Source organism: Mastigoproctus giganteus, chromosome 4 (assembly GCF_048544385.1).
Source record: "Mastigoproctus giganteus isolate SK-2022 chromosome 4, ASM4854438v1, whole genome shotgun sequence".
NCBI classification, from domain to species: Eukaryota; Metazoa; Arthropoda; class Arachnida; order Uropygi; family Thelyphonidae; genus Mastigoproctus; species Mastigoproctus giganteus.
Genome location: NC_143578.1, coordinates 42,579,747 through 42,600,954, shown reverse-complemented (window position 1 = coordinate 42,600,954; position 21,208 = coordinate 42,579,747). Strand labels below are relative to the sequence as shown.

Genomic DNA, 21,208 nt, shown 5'->3' with positions numbered 1-21,208 from the left:
AAGATGCGATGTGATAAATGTGCAAGGTAACTGTGCTCTGTGAATTATGGTGAATTGTACCATGAACCACATACTAAGCTTCCATTATAATCTTTACTAACTTTTATGTAAAAACAAGTTTTCGGCTTGAAAACTTACATTTTATTTGAAATAAGTATCAGTATTTTTCAATACTGGTTATGCTATTGTTTGCGATTGCTCAGTTTTACTACGAAATATATAAAACAAAAAAATAATTGCACTTAATGCTTTGGATACCAGATGACAGCAAAACTGACATTGAAGTATTAGCAAGTCTATCGTCTGACTAGAAAAAGAGAAGTTGCCAAAAAATAAATTAATACTTAATTTAATAAATAATTCATTCTTTCGGTGAAATAAGATTACCTTAAGAACAAATATAAGAATTATGTACAACCGTAATTTCAAATAGCTTCTAATTTCTATGGATAAATATACATTTATAAAATAAATTGTTTTATACAATATAAAATACAATTTATGGCGTAATTAAAAATGAAATGAAGGTATCTGACTGGATTAAAATGACTCACCAGAACGTTATAAATCAGCTGAAGACTTCATGCCGATTTGTTAATTCATTCTTAAATCCAACAGCTGGGGCTTTTACAACCATTATTACAAATCAAGAAATAGAGACAGGAGGGAAAAGAAAAAAAAAAAAGAAAAAAAGAAAACAGTAATGAGGAAACACATTTAAATATGAACAAGAGAGAAAACTAGGTAAAATGACCATCTGAAACACGAATAAAAATTTCAAAAATTCAAGATTTGTTCAGAATGTTCATTCTGTCTGCATTTAATACAGGTCTTATTAGGATTCTGTACCAATTTTATGGTTTTTCCCAATGTGTCTTTCTTTTAAATAGGTACGAAGTTGTCTAGAAGATGGGTACGACGAAATTTGACATATGAAGAAAAGTAACTTCGACTTTAACAAACAAGGGCATGCTTAGAGTTGTTTCAAAATAAATAAATTATAAATAAATTAATACGATAAAATTATAACAATAAAACTCTAGTTAGAGTGACTTCAACTTTTTCCCAAGACGTGATACCCATTGTGAATAATTGGTCATAAGATTAAGACAAGGAACTTCAATGGCATAACTGAGCATTTCTGCAAATTGGGAAAATCCTAGAATATGCGACTCCCTCCACAATTTATAAACCCAAGAATTAGGATGTGGGTTCCCCCCCCCCCAGGACTGGAACCACAGCTGAAAGAGAGAACTGCATACATATAATCTGCCGCACTCAAAATACGAACTGTCTGAACAACCCTCGTACCTTCACATGAACTTAAGCGGAGTTGAAACTATAAATTCTGCTCTCCTCCAGATGATCTTTAAATAATCATAAAAATCGGCCGTCAGGTGCCCTGATTCTCCGAGCTCCGTCGCAGTGGCGGACCTAACGGTATGATAGTTTCGCCACTGAATTTGAAGAATTAAATCTGGTCTCCGTCCAGATTACGCGTAAACATTGATAACAAAGAACTAGGCGCTGGTATCCTAAAACTTGAGGACTTATTTAACTAGAATAGTTCTGAGGCCCCATTCCAAATTTACCGGAAAGTAAGAGTAGAAACTATCCCAGTTACACAGTACGGAATGTACTCAAAATACATCTCTGGTGATACTCATGGAAAAGGCACAATTGGGAGATTCCTGCATGTAGTTTAACTCTTACCCCTAGTTAATAGAAAGCACATCTTAATATCCCACAGAGACGAATCTGCAAACTGTGAAGCCTGACAAAAACACTCGAACAGAATTTCTAGTGACAGAAAAACAAAGGCACTGTTTCAGTCCAATGGAAATGTATAAAATACAAGAAAAAGAATTTTTCAAGCCTTAGTTGACTTTAGATTGTTATCAACACAAGCATAACATAAATATAGAAATGAAAGAGAAAAGAAAATGCTAGCCAGTACTTAGAAGTTATGCAGACAAAATTAATGAACAGCATATGAATATCAATAACAGTACAGAAATGATAGGTACATTAAAAAGGATAGTTTGATAAATTAGCTAGACGCCAATAAAAATACATGTATATCACAGTATCTGATGTAACTCATTAATTATATGAAAAACAAACAAGACTATTTGCAGCATTAGTAAAAAAGACGACACGTATACAAAACTGAAGAATGAAAAGACATTCTTTCACGAATTTCTGGCATAAATTTCGATGACGGTTCACATCTCCTCCTGCAAAACTGCAACAAACGACAGTAAATATTTTTATCTTCTGCCTGGCAATAAATAGCAGAAAACAGGAAATGACATTCTCTACATATTTTAACCACCAGAGGAGCTTCATTAGTAAAATTTTATTTTTAAAACCCTCTTTAGGGTTGTCGATTTATATTTTTAATATTCTAATTATATACAGAAATGTTCGCTTCATTATTTTATTTTGCACACATCCATTTTCATTGTGCAATTCGAACACTAAAAAAGAGAATTATCTAAAATAGAGAAACTGTACATGGATATACGTTGTGGAGTTAGAAACGTGAAAATTTCTTTCAACCTTTGCAAGTGGCAGCGGACGGTATGAGAACATATCACAGTCGACTGGACGGTAGATAGCTAAAAAGAATAGAGAAAAAAAAAACATAATAAATAAAAAAACACTAAAATTTAGGCCTAAATTAAAAATTAAAATTTCATTTTATTACTCAACAAGTAGGTTAACAAAATTCTATGCAGTCTGCTTGGAATGTTGATTTATTTAATCCAGAAACTCTCTCCATTCTTGTGACAAGCTCTCATTTACAGTACATTTATTATTTATAACACCACAATGAATACAGTCTAGTATACCCAAGACTTCTAAGATCAATCAGGGGATTAATCAAGTGTTTTAGTTTCTAATAAAGCAGTCATGTTATTGAATGTATTACTAACATGTTTTCAGGTGCGTATTGTTTTCACCATGTCCGCCTGTAACAGATCCCAGTGGACGGATTTTCATTAACTTTTGTATTTAGACTTGTTATTGTGAAGAGAGAAAGGAGACACATATATTCAGAGAGAAGAGGGAATTAAAAAAAAAGAAAAATAATATATAGTTGTAATTAAACTAAATGGCTAAGTTAGAGAACGTAAAACTATAGAGATTTATTCAGCGTTCTATAAATATTTATAGAACACTTAAAATCTTTACTTTTCATTTCTATTAATCACAGAAAATGAAAAAAATAAACAAATAAAAAAAATAATTTAATTTAAGAAAAAAAATCGAATGCACCTGAAATGCAACGCACTCACTGAGTACATTTAGCTAATTTTTTTCTCTGATGTAATGCGTGATTCTCAAAGTATAGTTCAAAACATAATATAAACTAATATAATATAATGCGCATATTAATGTACGCACATTATAAAATTTTGGCCTGGGATGTAATCTCCTATTTTTCCGTTATTTCAAATTGGAAAATTGTGTTCACTTAACGCGGTACTTTTCAGTGAAGTTTTATTTCGTTAAGCATACACTTTTTTTTGGGGGGGGGGGGTTAATTATTTGTAGTAGTTGGTGATCTGCTTTGTCAGAATTGGCAAATTTCTTTGTCAATTTTTCTCCCCTAAGCATATTGATTGAACATGAGACAGATATTGTTAAAAAGACGGTTCACCCAGATTGTGAACCATTGGATGGAATTGTTCTTAGAGCATACACCAGATGCGTCCATCTGATGCTTGCACAGAGCAGAGTAACTGAAGAGTAATTCATCACTCTACATCACATTCTGCCTGCTGTGATGTGATGTCCAATGTTCTTGATCTTTCACGCATCCGAACTGTTTACATGCTCTGGGGATCATTAATAGCGGTTTATCTAACTTGGGATGAATGGTCGCGTTATCTTCTGCTTCCATCGGTGTGCAATGTTTCGGGCGGGTGACTTTGGGTATCACACCATCTTCTGCAATCTGGCAGAAGATGATGTGATACCTGCTATGAGACGGCATATTATCACAATTTTTGTGAAGGGATTTAGCTCCTTTTCTCGTTCCATTTTTATGTACCATACTCAGAAGTGCACCTTCCTGGATAGTGGACACCATGCACGGTGGATCCATGGACTCGTGTTGATTGCGTCACACACGAAGGCGGGCTGCACCAGGAATTTGGACTCATCCGACCAGCTCACTCGTTTTCAGTCCTCCAGTGTCCAACCAGCGTGTTTTTGACACCACAGCATTCGCCATCGACGATGATCAGCAGTGAGGGGGGGGTCCCTTGGGTCGTTTGCTGTGGAACCCCATACGTCTGAGTGTGCGGCGTATCGTCATTTGGGATATTGTTTTGAATTCCCCATATTGTATTGCGATGTCCATTGTCGCACAGTCTTGCCGTTATGCCCGTACACCGAACTGCACCCTTCGCTCACCACGAACACCCACTTTGCGTAATTCTTCAGCGTTCTGTCGGCGGGAAGTGGTTTGACCCGTTCAATACCATTCTTTGTACACCTTGACCATAGTAGACAGCCGACCAGACGCGTGCCGTTTCCGATATGGAAGCACCCGCCGCACGAGCTCCCACAATCATGCCCTTCTTCACTTTATAACTTGCAAGACCACATGAAAATTACCACTGCTCTAGCGTACGAAGCTGTTCGGCTTTTTATACTGCGAGCTACACGCCATAGTTCATTACGTATGTGGTGGTCACAATTCAGTGATCACTGAGTGTATACTCAATGATTTTTTTGTAAGTTAAATATTATACACACATAAAAATGCGAACGGCCTGAGTCTCGCAGAAGATCTTAAAAGGATTCCACTGTTAAGGTAAGAAACTTTTCCAAAGAATTTTAGAAATTATCCATACAATAGATCTCCCTCCATAAATGGAGAGCTGCTCGAAATGTTAAGCGATTTTCTTTTAATCTTAAGATTACACTCAAAGATACTGACCATTACACAACAGTCTTTCGAAATAAATAATGTAAAAATTATAACTAAAAAAGTAAAAAAACAAAACAAAAAAAAACAGGAATTAAAATGCATTAATATTAATGTTTAAAAATAATGAATTTAGCTGTTGTTACGTAATTACAAAGTCTACAGTACTAACTTTATCACATCTCTGACTGAAGAAACTATGATCTCTTCATACATGAAATGCTAAAATAATTTCGTTTTCTCGTATTATGACTGTATCTGCAGAAAGACAACGTTTTAAGCTTCCAAGCCTGTAGATTTAGGAGGACTACCATCCGTGGTCCCGATTTCCTCTTGCAGCTGCACAACAACTCCCCTTTAGGACTAAAGCAACATTTTACTATCAAGTCTTTCATATATAACAAAAAATATTAATAATCCAAGAAAATACCCAGTGTGCCCTATAAAGGCTCTGCGAAGTCCCAATTTTAGAACCATTTTCACTGTCTCTTTCACCCTTTCCAGCAAGCAGCTTTCAGTGGTGCCACCTGTTGAGAAATTCTAATAAAGTATTGTGTGAAGAAAACAAATTTACCGAAACAGCAAGCATGCCTATTGAGAATCAGCCTATATACACCTTCACTAAGGTATACTACAGAGTTACTTCCGAAAAAACTGAATTTAAGAATCGTGAAAATCACGTCTGACTTCACTAGATTAATCTTCTATGTTCAAACCGAAAAAGTAACTTCAAACCTTGACGATATTACCGTCCATTCACCTTCCTCTTTACCAAGCGGCTAGACAGTAGTTTCCAAGTGTCGATAGACGGCCCCGACTTTGTTCTCCAAACACTGGCTCACTTAGCTATGTGACCCTTGACCCCATTCTTGGGGCCACCCACAGCTGCTGGAATTTTATGACACCGAAGACAAGAATCTGTTGACATACAGCATGGAGATCGGAAGCCCAAAGATATTGTCGGTTTCGGTGAGAGACGTCTACAAACACGGCTCCCTCATTTGTACATCACCACCCTCTTGTTATCACTGTTACTGACTGGAAATGGCAAAGCAAGTGATCTTGCAACAAATCAGATGATGCAACAAGGACAACCATGAATTTATAACGGTGTGTAACGGGAAAATAATCAATCACTATGTAACTGCGCTCAGGTATACAGATCTATCCTTGTTTTGTTTTTTTTTTTTTTCTGGGGACCAGCAAAAAAGGCACAAATTGACTTTTTCATCTGTAAATTTCAGGAAATATAAACGTAAAGTTGATTTTTCACTTTAATTTCTTTTAATACACTGGGAGAAAAAAAAAAAAAAAAAACCACAATCAGAGCTTAAAAACGTTAATTATAAAAAGAGCCGAATCATTTATTAACTTACAAGGAATACGCATAATGTATGTTTTCAAATTTTAAAAATTTTTAAAGTAAAATAGAGTACTGTACACTCAAAACATAAATACACACAGAAGGTGTAATAGCATCTGTGGGGGTGGGAGTTATTTAATATCTCGTAGTATATTACGAGATATTAAATAACAGCCCGTAATATTAAATAACAGCTCGAGATATTAAATTACAGCCGGTAATATGGACCAAAGGTCCATATTACGGGCCATATTTGGTCCATATTAGTGGAATCCATACAACGGGTACGGGCTGTAATATGTATTATAGGCTGTAACATGTAATTACAGCCCGTACCCGTTGTATGGATTCCACTAAGTTTCTGAGAGAGTCTAGCTCCAGATTTGACCACCTTTCCATCAGGACGTCAGCTGCTGTATTGTGGTCAGTAGAGAACTGCAAAGTCTGTATTTTCCAACATATCCCAGACATTGCAATTGGATTCAAGTACGAAGATTTAGGCGGCCAGGGTAGATGTTGGAAATCTTGTGAATGTTCCTCGAACGATTCAGATATAAAATTTTTGCACGGTGGGTAGTTGCAATGTCGTCTTGAAAGAATCCATCGTAATCCAGCTAAAAAAAAAAAAAAAAAAAATTAAATTGCTGATCATTTCTGTAGCACCATTTTTTGTCAGCTAATCCCCTTATTAAAGAATATAGGATTTTAAATGGCAAGAAAAGGTTTTGTAGGATCATATCGTAATTGCAGAACTGATGCTATGCTCATTCAAAAACGAATAGACCTTTTAATATTTGTCTTGTAATTTTTTTTTTTAAATAACTTTTTAGCAAATGGATGCCGTAACTGCTAAAAGTGTTGGGGATCAGCTACTGGAAACAGCCGGTAAATCTGTCAATGAACCTCATTTGTCTCAAACAACTGTTCTAGAGATAGATTCTAGAAATGGAGTGTCCTCAACTGCGTCAAGAAATCGTTACAGGTCTAAGATTTTGTGACAATGGGGATGTGCAAAAATTTAGAAAACTGGTTTGACGAAATAAATGGAGTCCGAAATTTATTATTAAAAACAAAGCGAAATTTGGATGAAAACACTTGCATATATAACGAAATACTGCAAAACATCACTAATTCGACTTTTTTCCCTGTAATATAAGTATTTTTTTTATGCATACCGGACGAAAATTTTTCCTAAAAGAATTTAATGAGCCAATTCTTCTGATTTTCGGGGAGTTCGAATAAATGCATAATGTCTTCACCATATCTTCCCCTTTGTTTGTCCGTCCGCATGTAATAACTCGACTCCCAGTCAATGGATTTTCATGAAATTTTATATTTGGATCTTTTAGAAAGATTTGTCGATCCATCCTAAATTTAATTACTAACGGACCAATAGAAATCCAGAAATTATTATTATTTCTTTTCATGCATATAACACATGCTATCTAAATACCATATACATGTATTGTAACTGAAGCACTGGATATTACTTGTTGCCGTGTCTTGATTGCAGGAATGAATGGGGAAATATGGTGGATGCACAGAAAATAAATGTTCTTGGTTCGCGCATTTGAAACTCGTTCTTTTTTCATAAGCTCGTTTTGGTTATCAGTTTACTAAATGCATAAATCACGAATTATTATTTTCATATTATATTAATTAGAACAGTAACATGAAATACGTTTTATCTTTCAACTGTTATTAACATCCAAGAGTTATTTCCCAAGTACATCACAAAAACGTTGTGAGGTGCATGTTGCTATTTGTATATTTTATTAAATCACAGAGAATCTGTGAATTATGTGTTGCATTTCATTTTTTTTTATTAAAAAATTCAGGAAGAAATAAGTAAATCATTAACAAAACGTTGAGAGAATATTACATTTTTTGAGAGAATATTACATTGTAGGATATGTGCAGGCAAGTGAAAACAATTACTCCTATACATTATTAGTTAATCAATAATTAACCGGTAACAAGATAATTATTTATTTACTTTTCACTTCTATTAATCATAGAAAAGGAAAAATGCGATTAATTTAATTTGAATTGAACGCGTCGAATATTTAACACACTGCGAACATTACTTACTTTGTTTCAGAATGATTTTGTAATTTTTTTTAATTTTTTTATAAGAATATTTGGATCTTTTATCAAGTGTTACTTATTGTTATATATTTTATTATTACATTAAACTGGGTTATAATTATACGTATCTATATTTTTTCTCTCAGAATAAAATCATTTAAATGGAAAAATTAAACACAAGTGAAAACATTAAGGCAGTGGTTTTCAATCAGTGTGCCGCAATAACATTACAGGGGGGCCACGTAAATTGGGGTAAACTTAAACTTATTATTATTTTTTGTAATTTAAGTATTTATTTCATTATAAAAGGGTACATCCTTATAATTATTATACTTTTTTTTTAAATATTAGATATATACAGAGAGAGATTCGGATCTAACAGGCAGAAAATTGAGTAGGAGTCATTATTAAAAAAAGGTCGAAAACCACTGCATTAAGGCATCGTTGTTGTTAGTAATGCAACTGCACATCATTTGGTTGAAATTTTATCAAGCGATGACACAATATCAAGTGCCTTTTCTTACCTTTCAAATTCAGCAACCCTCAAAACCTAAGGATAAGGGAATCATATGTAAACGTTTATATCGAAACAAATATCGGAAGTGTTTGTTTTTTTAGACGCGTTCGCAAATGCCTAAAGCGCATGTTGTCTTCATTGTGATTATCCGTTCATATGTAATAACTCGACTCCCAGTATAAGGATCTTCATAAAATTTTATATTCGGATTCCTCCTACTATCCCATAAAATTTCAAGTTATCTCTATACATACATAAATGGTTTAATATGGCATTATTCGACAAGGAAAATTAAAATCAACACCAAAATTTCAGGGTATCTTCTCTTAGTCTCTGGGAGGTTGCGGGATCAAGTACGATTCTATTATCCCCAAATTTTCTCTCTACGGGAAATTTATATTAGTTTCGGATATTCACGCATTACTCGAGGAGAAAAAGTCGAATGGACACCAAATTTCAGTGCGTTTTGTCGGTCACTGGGAAGCTTTCAAGACCAATTATGATTTCACAGCTCCCAGTTCCATCCTTCTCTCCCTTCCACCGAACATAATTCTATCTATACATAAATGTATCCTCCTATTTCCCTCTTTTCCCTATTTCTTTTGGTCGGTACCCCCTCATTACATCCACCCTTGTCCTTTTCCTCTGTAATTTCCGACTTGAAATCTATTTCACGGCGCCTATTTCAATAAAAACTTTTTCCTCACAGGGCACGTTGCACTTTCATTCCTATCCTAGGAAACCTCTTCTCTCATTTCTATTTTCCGCCTGGTAAGTACCTTCAACTCCCACCCACCTCTCATACCTACATTTTTACCTTACAACCCCAACACTCTTCCCCCTGCGCAACCCTTCAACATTTTTTTTAAATAACTTGGGCCGTCCCCAGAAAGCTCATGCGACTCTGCAGCTGGCCCTGCCAGAGAAGCGTCCGACGTACCTGGTCCGGCTCTCCATGCCCGTGGTCGGTAACTAGGGGATGGTGGTTTTTCACTGTCCCTAGGGTAAGAGGCCGGATGAACAACATACCCCCATATTACAACCACAACATACACAATTTAGCCTTATTTAAATTGTGTGGAGTAGCTCAGAAGTGCTGTCGCGTCACAATAATCGGGGAGTTGGGGGGAGGGAGAAACTGCAGGTGTCGCTGGACAATATACATTATGTATATATAAATGAAAGTATGTTTTGGGCATAATTCGGAAGTAAAAGTCTAATCCACACCAAAATTACAGTGTATGTTTTTTTTAGATCCCCTGGTGCGGTTTTAGGTCCAATTCTAATTCCGTAGCCCCAGTCTCGCACAAAAGAAGAAACACCGCGATAAGTTTGAAACAGCAGGTCAGATCTTAAAAATATCAGAACTTTTTTTAGAATGTTCTTCTGGAGCTTTGCATCAAATATCAGGCAAATAAGGTTAACTTACATCCCTTGTGCATCCTTCCTTCTCGCAAAAAAATGAATGAGGTAAGAACTGATACATATTTCATGATACCTCATATCTTTGACATAAGGTAAGAACTGATACACAATTCTTACCTCAAGGCTATCCAGCATACCGAGAACATAATACAGTGAAGTTTTTAAACACTTCTTGAGTATAATATAAAAGGGTTTTAAGCACATTATTTAATAAATCTAACGCAACACTTACATTACCTAACTTTTTTTAAACGATTCTGACGAGTCGGCCACGAGAGGAGAACGACACTGGCCAATATTAAGAAATTATAACATAAAAAGTGTTATTTGCAAGTTAAAATGAAGAACAGTATAGCAGTAGGTGCATGGAAACAGCTATTACATAATGACGATATTCTTATTGATTTAGATGGAATCAAAGGTAAAGAGGGTCAAAATGTGTTGCACAACAGTGGTGAAAGGGATATTAATTTAGGGACTGTACGAACGTGGCTAGAAGAGGAAGGCGAGGCTGGATACAGTATGGCGACGGAAGATATAGCAAAAGGACCTTCACTTAGAGCATTTCCGATTCCTTCAAAATGATAATACAATTTGGGGAATTGCTTATATCTGATTAAATTTATAATTATTAAAGTTTAACATGTTAATTAAAAAGTTTATTGTTTAAAAATCGTAATACGATTTTTAAACAATAAACTTCGAATATATGCATTTTCATGGAACGTTTTTATAAACATGTCGAGCAATCAAAGGTTCAACAATGGAGTGTACATGGACCCCGTCATCCGTATTTAAATTGTGTGGAGTAGCTCAGAAGTTAAGTGATTATAGCCACCTCACGTGCCAATAAGGAGAATGAAAGGTCTGTAATGATGGCATCATGATTCCTCCTCGTGATATCGAGACTCAGTGAAACCTCAAGACCTTTTATTGAACATTAATGCAGCTTATAGGGCTCTTTTATCATCTTGATAGCCAATATGATTTTATATGAATGGTGCGATATGATTTGATATATCGAACTGCCTCAAAAACTGAGCGCATATATTGGATTACTAAGTGCATGTTACTTTGTTATTGGATTACTTTGTGTGTACCACAAAATGAATGATTTCAAATGTTGAAAAATCAGAAAGAAATTGACGTTGGAAATTATTAATGCATAAATCGAGCACCTGCGACGGGTTTTATATATATATATATATGTCTGACCAGCCTATTTCCTCTGAGGGGAAATATTCAACAAAAGCCGGATTTATGCGGTTCTACTACTTTTATTTCCGTGATATTTTCCACACAAATATGACCAGCTGGCATTTCGAAAAAAAAATTTTTGTTCAGTTGTTTGTCAAAAGAAATCAATATAAGTTCTTCAAGAGAAAAATAATTAAATTTGATTTCTGTAACTGGGCAACTGAGCGGGTCACGGGCACTGCACTATTAGGTTATAATTTGAGTGTAATTGTAAGTAGGGGAGAGTGTCGAAACACTGATCTAGACTAACAGCGTATAGTAATATTTCGCCTTCTACTTCTGGCGACTCCCCCTTATCTATACAAACCAAAATATGTGACTGTTCTTATTGGTCATAATAGGCTCGGTTCTATTTATCAGTGCTAGCAAACCACGAAGAACACCTCTCCACATCTTCTAAACAAAGAAAAGGGCATGCTTTACAATTTTAATTTAATATTATGCGTCCCACCTCTGACATCCTTCGAAATCCCATGGAAGTAGTCGGAATTCAATGATTGAAAATCACTTTTGTAATAACATCTTAGATGCTGTACAAGCCTCTGCCTATAGAAGAATGTTCAGTAGTGATCGCAACTGAACACATTCATAACCATGGCCCAAAGTGGCTATTGCTACTAAAGAATGAAGTACAGCACTTGTAGAAAACAGTATTTAACAAATAAAAACTGAATAATTATGCCAGTTTTCATACTTCATTCAGTATACATACAGAAGCAAAATATGTAGCATTACCATAATAAATTACTCCCAAAGTAATCAAAATGCTCAAAAATCGATGCAACTTGGTCTTTAGTAGCGTCATATTAAGGATGGAGGGTGTCGTATTTTGGTGTTCGTAGGCCCTTCATTACATCATACATATTAAAATGACTCTGCATTAAATAATTTTTTTTAAAAGAAATTTCAAAGCGAAGAAAGAATTTCGCTTAGATATCTGTGTTTAAAAATTAGTTTTGGAATTTTACTATTGGAATAATATCGTTGAATTCTATTTGTTCGAATCCCTATTTTCTTCGTAGGCTCTAGGAACAGAAAAAAAAAGGTAAAAGCCTCTGTAGCCGAGTGGTCAGGAGCGGGAGTGCAGTAGCACACGCTCTTTGAGTAGACCGGGGTTCAAGCCCCTGACTGCTAAATACGGGAGAACATTACCTAATAGCAAAGAGACAGCCCAGGACGGATGGTTATATTCCCGCGTTATGATCCCAATAAAGCACCAAGGTGACGTCGAAAATACCGAGATAAGGCGTGATAAATAAATCATATACCATCTGTTTTATTTTCTAATATCAGGAAGGGGTTTCATTTTAGTTCAGCTCTGGGCCATACCAGTCTTAAAATACGTCGCTACCCAATACACGAAACAGAAAGAGAATCTCAAAAGTCGCTTGCAAGGCTGCCTTCGAATTTGTCTTTACAACTCCATTTTCATTCATATTGATATGTGGACCTTTGATCTGTCTATTTTTTTTTTTTTAAACTGTAGAAGGGCAAAATGGGAAAAGTTAACCTAATAAACTATGTTATGTTATACGGTAAAGAGATTTCTGTTAGGTTCTGTCAACGCAGTAAAAATGACATGCTTCTATTTAGGTTACTAGGCCAATGGGACAAGAAATATTAATTACCTAGAAAGTGACAAGCACTTCTGTAAAAATCAAGAACACTGGCTGATTCTGTTTTGGATAATTTATTACCTCATTATTTATTTCTCACTGATTTAACACTAACTCAATTACATTCGCACAAAATACTCCTCGGGGCAATGAAAATACGCAAGGTTAAAGATGCGAGGCACCTTGATACTTCCTGATTAATTATAAGCATCTATTGTAAGCCTACGAATACATCTGAATATATGAATATATCATATATTCAAATATCATTTATTTTCGTAGCCTGAGAACCCCAGACCGTTTTGCTTATGAACATAGTATACTTTAAAAGCTACAGTATTTCTTCAGCAGCAGTTTTTCCGATATTACGTCACTGCGTCCTTCAACATAAGAAGGCGTTGCTTGTTCGCTGTTTTCGAGAGAAATATTAGAAAAGGTCAAAAGATGGAAATGCTGGGATTTTGATGCACCAGAAAAAAAAAAAAAGTTCTTCGTGCAGATATAGTTAAAAAAAAAAAAAAAAAAAAAAAATATATATATATATATATACACACATGTATTTCATTAACGAATTTTGAAAAAATATTTCATTATTATTTTTATTATTATTATGAGCCATATGATGCAAGGAAGCCTGGTTTTTATTCTGCACCAGCCAAAAAAAAAAAAAAAAAAAAAAAATTCTGAGTCACCCTGAGAGAGAGAGAGAGAGAGAAAGAGAGAGAAGTAGAAGGGAATCACCAAGAAAGAGAAGACTCTGGACCCTGGGTGTAAGCCCATACTCACCAGATGTGAGTCCCTGGGGGTACTGAAACAAACGTGTAAACTGTAAAATATCTATATATATATAAAAAAAAAAAAAAATCCCCACTAAACAGAACCTCAGCACCAAACGTAAACTGGTACAGCTGACTGAAAGAATCATCCTGCCTTGTGATAATATATGTCCATACGTTGCCAACCAGATTCAATCCTTGTTTCCAAAGATGCAGTGAGAGTCACTCAGAGGCATACATAAAGACAGGCTTTCTCAACACATGAATTTACTATTTTTGGCCAACTGAAAAAAATGCTTTAAAAGAAAGTTATTTTCAATGCATATGCTGAAGTCAAATCAGCTATTGAAGAATTGTTGCGCAACAGTCTAAAAATTGTTTAGAAAAAATCTATACATTAGTGAAGCAATGCAGTGCATGTCTAAATGCTAAAGGCAACTCTGGTGTTTTTTTTTTTTTCAAAATGAATAAATTTTTAGCCTTAAACGTGTTTGAATTGAACAACCTTCATGTTTAATGATACAAACCCAGCGATGTGTAAACGAACGACGAAATACTATATTTCTTTCAGCAATTACACATAATTTTGGGCAATAAATGACGAGTAAATACTTTTAAGACTAACATTTACTAGTTCTCATTAATTCTGTAGTGGAGGACTAATTTCTGGAGTTCTTTTAAATTGTCACATGCACTGCCCTGGGAAACTACCCCTGTTAGCTGCCTTCTGGGCTGGTCCTGTTTACAGATAACTTTTCACTGGCAATTCTTCTGAAAACAGGCATTTTGAAGACTCATACACATATACAGGACAACATTATTTCTCATACCTGGACTCAAGGAATCCTACTATTAGTATTAGTATTACTACTAATAACAATTGTGTTTTCAAGTCACTAATGACTGTCATCAGAATTTGGTGGGCATTGTCCTGACATTCACAAAAAGAAATTTAAAAACTAAGAAAAACAGTGACCAACAAATCACCCTATTGTGTCCAATCCATTGTGGAAGTAAAACATGCCCGTGAAAATCCAAATTTGACAGTATTCCCCATCTGATAAAGTTACAATTTGTAGTTCAAAGTTTTGGGAACACAAGCATTTTCATTTGTATGTAGCAAGACCATACTTAGAATACTAAGTCCAGGTGTGGACATAGTATTCACCTAAAAAAAGACATTAAGCTTCTTGAAGGATTCCAAAGGTGGGCAGGCAATGGCAACCTGCATGGTGAGATCTGCAAAACGGTGACTGTATGAGGAAAGGCCTCAATTATATGGGATACAGAGCTTGGCAACCAGGCACCTCAGAAGAGAACTGACTGAGGTCAATAAGGCTCTGAGAGGTGGGGTCAGTAAAATGAATGAAGGCAAAGTTTTCACTGATTAGCATTAGTAGAGGCATATGATGCAAGAAAGCAAGCTTGTGCAGCATCAGCCAAAAAAAAAAAAAAACCCTTCCACTTCACCCCTCCGTTCGTTCGAAATACCTGTCCAGCTGAGCCTTAAATTTATTTAGGCTATCAACTTCCACAACAAGGGATGGAAGTCTGTTCCACCAACCAACTACCCGCTGGCTAAATGCAAATTTCCACACATCTATCCTACATCTGTCTTTCCTCAATTTGAATTTATGCTCTCTCAGGTGATTATTCTGAGCAAGAGGCAGTATCCCATCAGCACTGAGCATGCTCAAACCATTCAAGGCTTTGTACACCTCTATCAGATCACCTCGCCGGTGCCTAGTCTCCAGACACTGTAATTTGCAAAACTTAAGCCTTTCTTCGTAAGAGCAACCCTTCGTTCCGTTCACTAACCTTGTTGCCCTTCTCTGTACTTGTTCCAGCAGCTCTACATCCTTCTTGAAATGAGGCCTCCAGACCTGTATACAGTACTCAAAGTGTGGCCTAACCATTGCCTTATACAAGGGAATAATCACCTTCCCATCCCTGCTGGAAAAATTCCTGTATATCATTCATAAGACACCATGAGCTACTCTTGCAGCCTGTCTGCACTGCTCAGAGAACTTCATATCTGCATGCACAATTACCCCCAGGTCCTTTTCATTCTCTACCACTGTCAGTGTAGTACCACAGAGTTGATACGTTGCTCTGGGGTTGCTGTTTCCCATATGTAGTACTTTACATTTGTCAATGTTAAACATCATTTGCCACCTCTCAGCCCATCTGCTCAACTTTCCAGATCCTGTTGCAGCAGCATAGCGTCAGTAGCGTCCTTAACAACCCTGCCATCCTTTGTATCATCTGCAAACTTGGACATTAAGCTTGATATACCATCATCAATATTATTTATAAATACAGAAAACAACAATGGACCCAACACTGAACCCTGAGGGACACCACTAATAACATTAGTCCACAATGAGCAGTGTCCATTAATTACCACTCTCAGTCTTCTGCCACTCAACCATCATTTTATCCATAGCAACAATTTGCCACCAATGCCACACTGCTCCAATTTGTGCAGCAGTCTTCCATGTGCAACAGTATCAAAAGCCTTTCTAAGATCCAAATATATAATATCAAAGTTATTCCCTGCATCCAATTCTTTTGTGATTCATCATAGTATCCAATCAAATTGGTCAGGCAAGACCTTCCCTTAACAAAACCATGCTGTGTCTGAGCTATAACTGAATTATTGTCAAGATGATCCTGCAATGCTTCTTTAACCAGTGCTTCTATAATTACTTGTGTCAGCCTTTGATCCTCCTTTGTGAATTGGGGTTACATTTGCACATCTCTAGTGTGTGGGTACCTCCCCTGAGTCCAAGGAAGCTCTCATAATTATGGCTAATGGATTGCTTACTTCCTTTGCTGCCTGCATATAACTGGATAGATCCCATCCACCCCAGGTGCCATTCTTGTATTATCTTCAACAATTTCTCCTCCACTTTACTCTCAATTATTACAAGATCATCTAGCTCACTGCCAGTGTTTACTTCATCTATGGCATTTCCCTTCCTGAATAACTCCTCATGTGTGAATGTAGATGCAAAATATTGATTTAGTTTGTTAGCTACCTGAGCAGGATCACGAACAGTTGAACCATCGATATCAAGTGGACCAATCTGATTCATCCCCTTATTTCTAGAGTTTACATAAGTAAAGAACTCCTTGCTGTTTTTCTTTGCATCCCTTGCCAAAGATTTCTCGTAATCTGCCTTCGCCTGCCTAACCTCCTTTGTAACTTGGTTACAGATCAACTTATATCTATCATAGGCTTCTGTGTCACATGTTAATTTATATGTATCCCATGCATTTTTCTTCTCTGCCATATGTCTCATTAGTTCATCTGACATCCATTTAGGCCTGAACCTTGAACAATATTTCTTAGTTGGTATGTAAAGCCTAGTAACTTCCAAGATAAGTTCTTTGAATGCTTCCCATTTTAAGTTTGCTGTTGGCAACATCATCAGTTGGTCCCACTGTATAGAATTTAAATACTGTCTCAGACCATCGTAGTTGCCTTTACGAAAGCAATAACCATACCCTTTACCCCTGATGGTAGTTACCTCCTTGAGTAAATCCCACTTCAGCACACTGTGATCACTGCCACCTAGTGGTTCCTGTATCTGCAGATTCTTAATGCATGAAGAATCACTACTGATAATCAAATCAAGAGTATTGCTCCCTCTAGTTGCCTCCCGAACATGCTGATTTAGAAAACAATCATCTAATAAATCCACAAAAGCTTTGCTAGTGTATGAATGACCAACCCACAAATTCCAGTCAATATCTGGGAAATTAAAATCCCCCATTATAAGACTCTCTGATTTACTGGCCCACTCTATTTCCCTGTACAGTTTCTTATTATATTCATCAGAGTCATTAGGCCTATAGCACACTCCTACTCTCAATTTTGATCTCCCAATGCTTATGTCACACCAAACTGACTTGGCACTGCACTGTCCAGCGATGCCGACTGGCTTCACTTCCTTGGATTTTATGCGTTTCTTAACTAATAGCATAACCTCTCCTCCCTTCCTATCCTGCCTATCCTTTCTGTAGACATTGTACTCCCCAAATTCCAGTTCTGCATTACTTATATCTGTGTGACACCACGTCTCTGATATCCCAACAATATCCACCTTTGATGCTTTGAGCAATACCTCAAATTCATCAAATTTATTTACCAAACTCCCAGCATTGGTGTAAACGCAAGTATACATGCACCTGTTCTTTTTCTTAGCTACCCTAACACAACCCATGTGTTTACTTGTACCCCAATGACTCCCAGCAGTCTCTGAAATATCCTGCATCTTATTTTCCAGGCTGCTGCTCATTCCAATAGAAGCAGTGCAAGAATTACTTTCACCTCTGCCAATGGCTACTGTTAATCTATTAGTCCTTGTATCCCCCAATCTAGCAGTTTTCCGACCCATCTAACACTGCCTCGATAGCATCGGCAAACATTCTTGCACTCTTTCTATTTAAGTGTATCCCATCCCTGTAGAAGCAGTCTCTCCTGTTAACAAGTACAGACCAGGCTGAAAAAAATCTACCCCTAGAGCCCTGCACAATCTTTCCAGGGCCGAATTGATCGACAGGGCTCTCATCATATACTCCCTCCTATCGTGTCTGGGCAGAATTGCAGACATTTTCAAGAAGAAGCCGGTCCATCCAATGCAGATGTCTTTCAGGTCAGTAAGAATTGTTTTGAAAATTTTAAAAAACGTCAAAGTCTTCACAATCTAAAATTAACAGGTGAAGTAGCCAATGCAGGTATGGAAGCTGCTTCTTTGTATCCGAAAACTTTCAAGGATGTTATTGCGACTGAGGGCTACCTAGCAAGTCAAATGTTTAATGCTGATGAGACCGGCTTATTTTGGAAGCATATGCTAAGTCAAACATTCATTTCAAAAGAAGAGAAAACCGCCCCAGGTTTGAAAGCTGCAAAAGATAGGTTAACGCTTTTATTATGTGGCAATGTAGAGGGTGACTTTTAAGTGTAAACCGCTGCTCATTTATACGTCAGAAAATCCTAGTGCTTTTAAAGGAATATCAAAAATCTCCTTACCAGTTCATTAGAAATTGAGCAAAAAAAGCCTGGATGACAGCTAAAATCTTCAAGGATTGGTTTTTAAATTGCTTTTGCATCAAAACAAAAAGATATTGCCTGAAGAAGAACATAGCATTCAAAATCCTGCTCATTCTTGACAACGCACCCAGTCATGCTGCACATTTGTCTGATCTGCACCCACAAATGTGAAAGTTACCTTTCCTCCAGCGAACACAAGTTCGTTAATTCAGCTGATGGACCAAGGTGTTATAGCTTCCTTTAAACTTTATTACCTAAGAATATCTTTTTTACAATTGGTAGAAGCTACTGATGGAATAGGCAGTCTTTCAATTCGAGATTACTGGCAGAATTATACCATTCTTAATGCTGTAAAAAATATTGAATTCACATGGGGCGAAGTTAAGAACTCAACAATGAATGCAGTGTGAAAAAAGCTCTGGCCACAAAGCTGCACTAAAGAAGCCATGGTGAAAATGCTGGAGGAAGTTGAGATTGTGAGAATTGGCAAAATGATTAGTGGACAGGGATTTGAAGAACTGGAACCAGCAGATATCACAGAGGTACTTGAATCTCATAGAGAACAATTATCAGTGGACGATATTTTTTTGCAATGTGAAGAAGATGATAAAAACGAAGCAGATGCACACAAAAATTTGACTGCGAAGAGACTGAGTTTTTAAGACTTGCAAATCAGCTTAGCCAAGAAGCTCTGGATATGGATCCTAATTTGGAGAGGAGTTTAAATTTTCGCAGAAATTTATCATTAGCTTTAGTTCCCTATGAAGAAATTTATAGAGAAAAACAGTATGCTTCTAAGCAAACAATTTTAACTAATTCTTTTCAAAAAGTGGCGGATACTGTTGCAAGTTTATCACAGGAAAGAAGAAGCAATGAATTTAGATTAAAAATCTAGAGGTAAGTATTCGCAAGATTAATGTTATGGACATGTTTCTAATATTTTTTCTTACCGAATGAAGATAATTTTTTTTCAATTTAATTTTTTTTTTTTTTTTTTGAAAACCCCAAACACGAAAGGTATTGAAACCTATAGTACTTAGTACCATGCATGGGTTGAAGGAGAAGTATGGGGAGAGGGGGGGATGCCGGAAACTTTGCTCTAGAGACTAAACATGGGTTTCACCACTTCAAGCCTCCAATAAGCAAAGTGGTGGTATTTCACCGGTTGACGAAAGTCATCTACCAATAGGCGAGGAACCCTCATTACTCGTTATGTCATATAAACTATGTTTCTCATTGTGCGGTTTGGACTGCGCAGTGTTTTCTGGAACGTAACCCCCAAGCAAATCGGGGGACAACTGTATATGAGAACACTACCTCCTTTATTAGACTAGACAAAAATGCAAATAGCAAATAGATTCAAAGTAGCAAATTTAAAATTGAGAAAGGAGTTCTACAAGGAGACAATATCTCTGAAGGTGTTTACTGCTGCCTTTGAGGAAGCTTTCAGTAGATTAGACTGGTCGCTGAAAGGAGTCAATGTGAATGGAAAGTACCTAAACCATTTATGATTTGCAGTTATAAAATTCGAGAACTAAGGATTGTAAATCCAAAATATGGGAAAGGTTCAGACTGGATTGTAGGAAGGTTTCTTTTAGTCAGTGTGTTGTTGATTACTGGAACAAGTACCTCTGCAGGTAGTTGAGGCTGAGAGCTTGGAAAAATTCAAATCTAAATCTTCTATTGGAATGGGCAGCAGCCTGAAAAACAAGATCCAGGGTATTTCAGAGACTGCTGGGAGTCATTGCAGTACAAGTAAACACATGGGTTGTGTTAGGGTAGCTAAGAATAGGAACAGGTGCATGTATATTTGCACGTACACCAATGCTAGGAGTTTGGTAAATAAATTTCATGAATTTGAGGTGTTGGTCAAAACATAAAAGGCAGATATTGTTGGGATATCAGAGACATGGTGTCACACAGATATAAGGAATGCAGAACTGGAATTTGGGGAGTACAATGTGTACAGGAAGGATAGACAGGATAGGAAGGGAGGAGGGGTTATGCTAGTTAAGAAACACACAAAATCCAAGGAAGTGCAGTCACTCAACATCGGTGAACAGTGCAGTGTCGAGTCAGTTTGGTGTGACATAAGCACTGGGAGATCAAAATTGAGAGTAGGAGTGTGTTATAGGCCTAATAACACTGAGTATAATAAAAAACTG

General features: G+C 36.5%; 1 protein-coding gene across 1 annotated transcript in view; it reads right to left on the bottom strand.

Annotated features, from left to right (window-relative positions):
• Nucleotides 1-2,436: 2,436 nt before the first annotated feature.
• BBS9 (Bardet-Biedl syndrome 9) overlaps nucleotides 2,437-21,208 on the bottom strand; it is a 176,899-nt gene continuing 158,127 nt past the window's right edge. The window contains exon 23 of the mRNA XM_090371508.1: nucleotides 2,437-2,621. The gene's annotated coding sequence lies outside the window, so the exon portion shown is untranslated. The remainder of the gene's footprint in view (nucleotides 2,622-21,208) is intronic.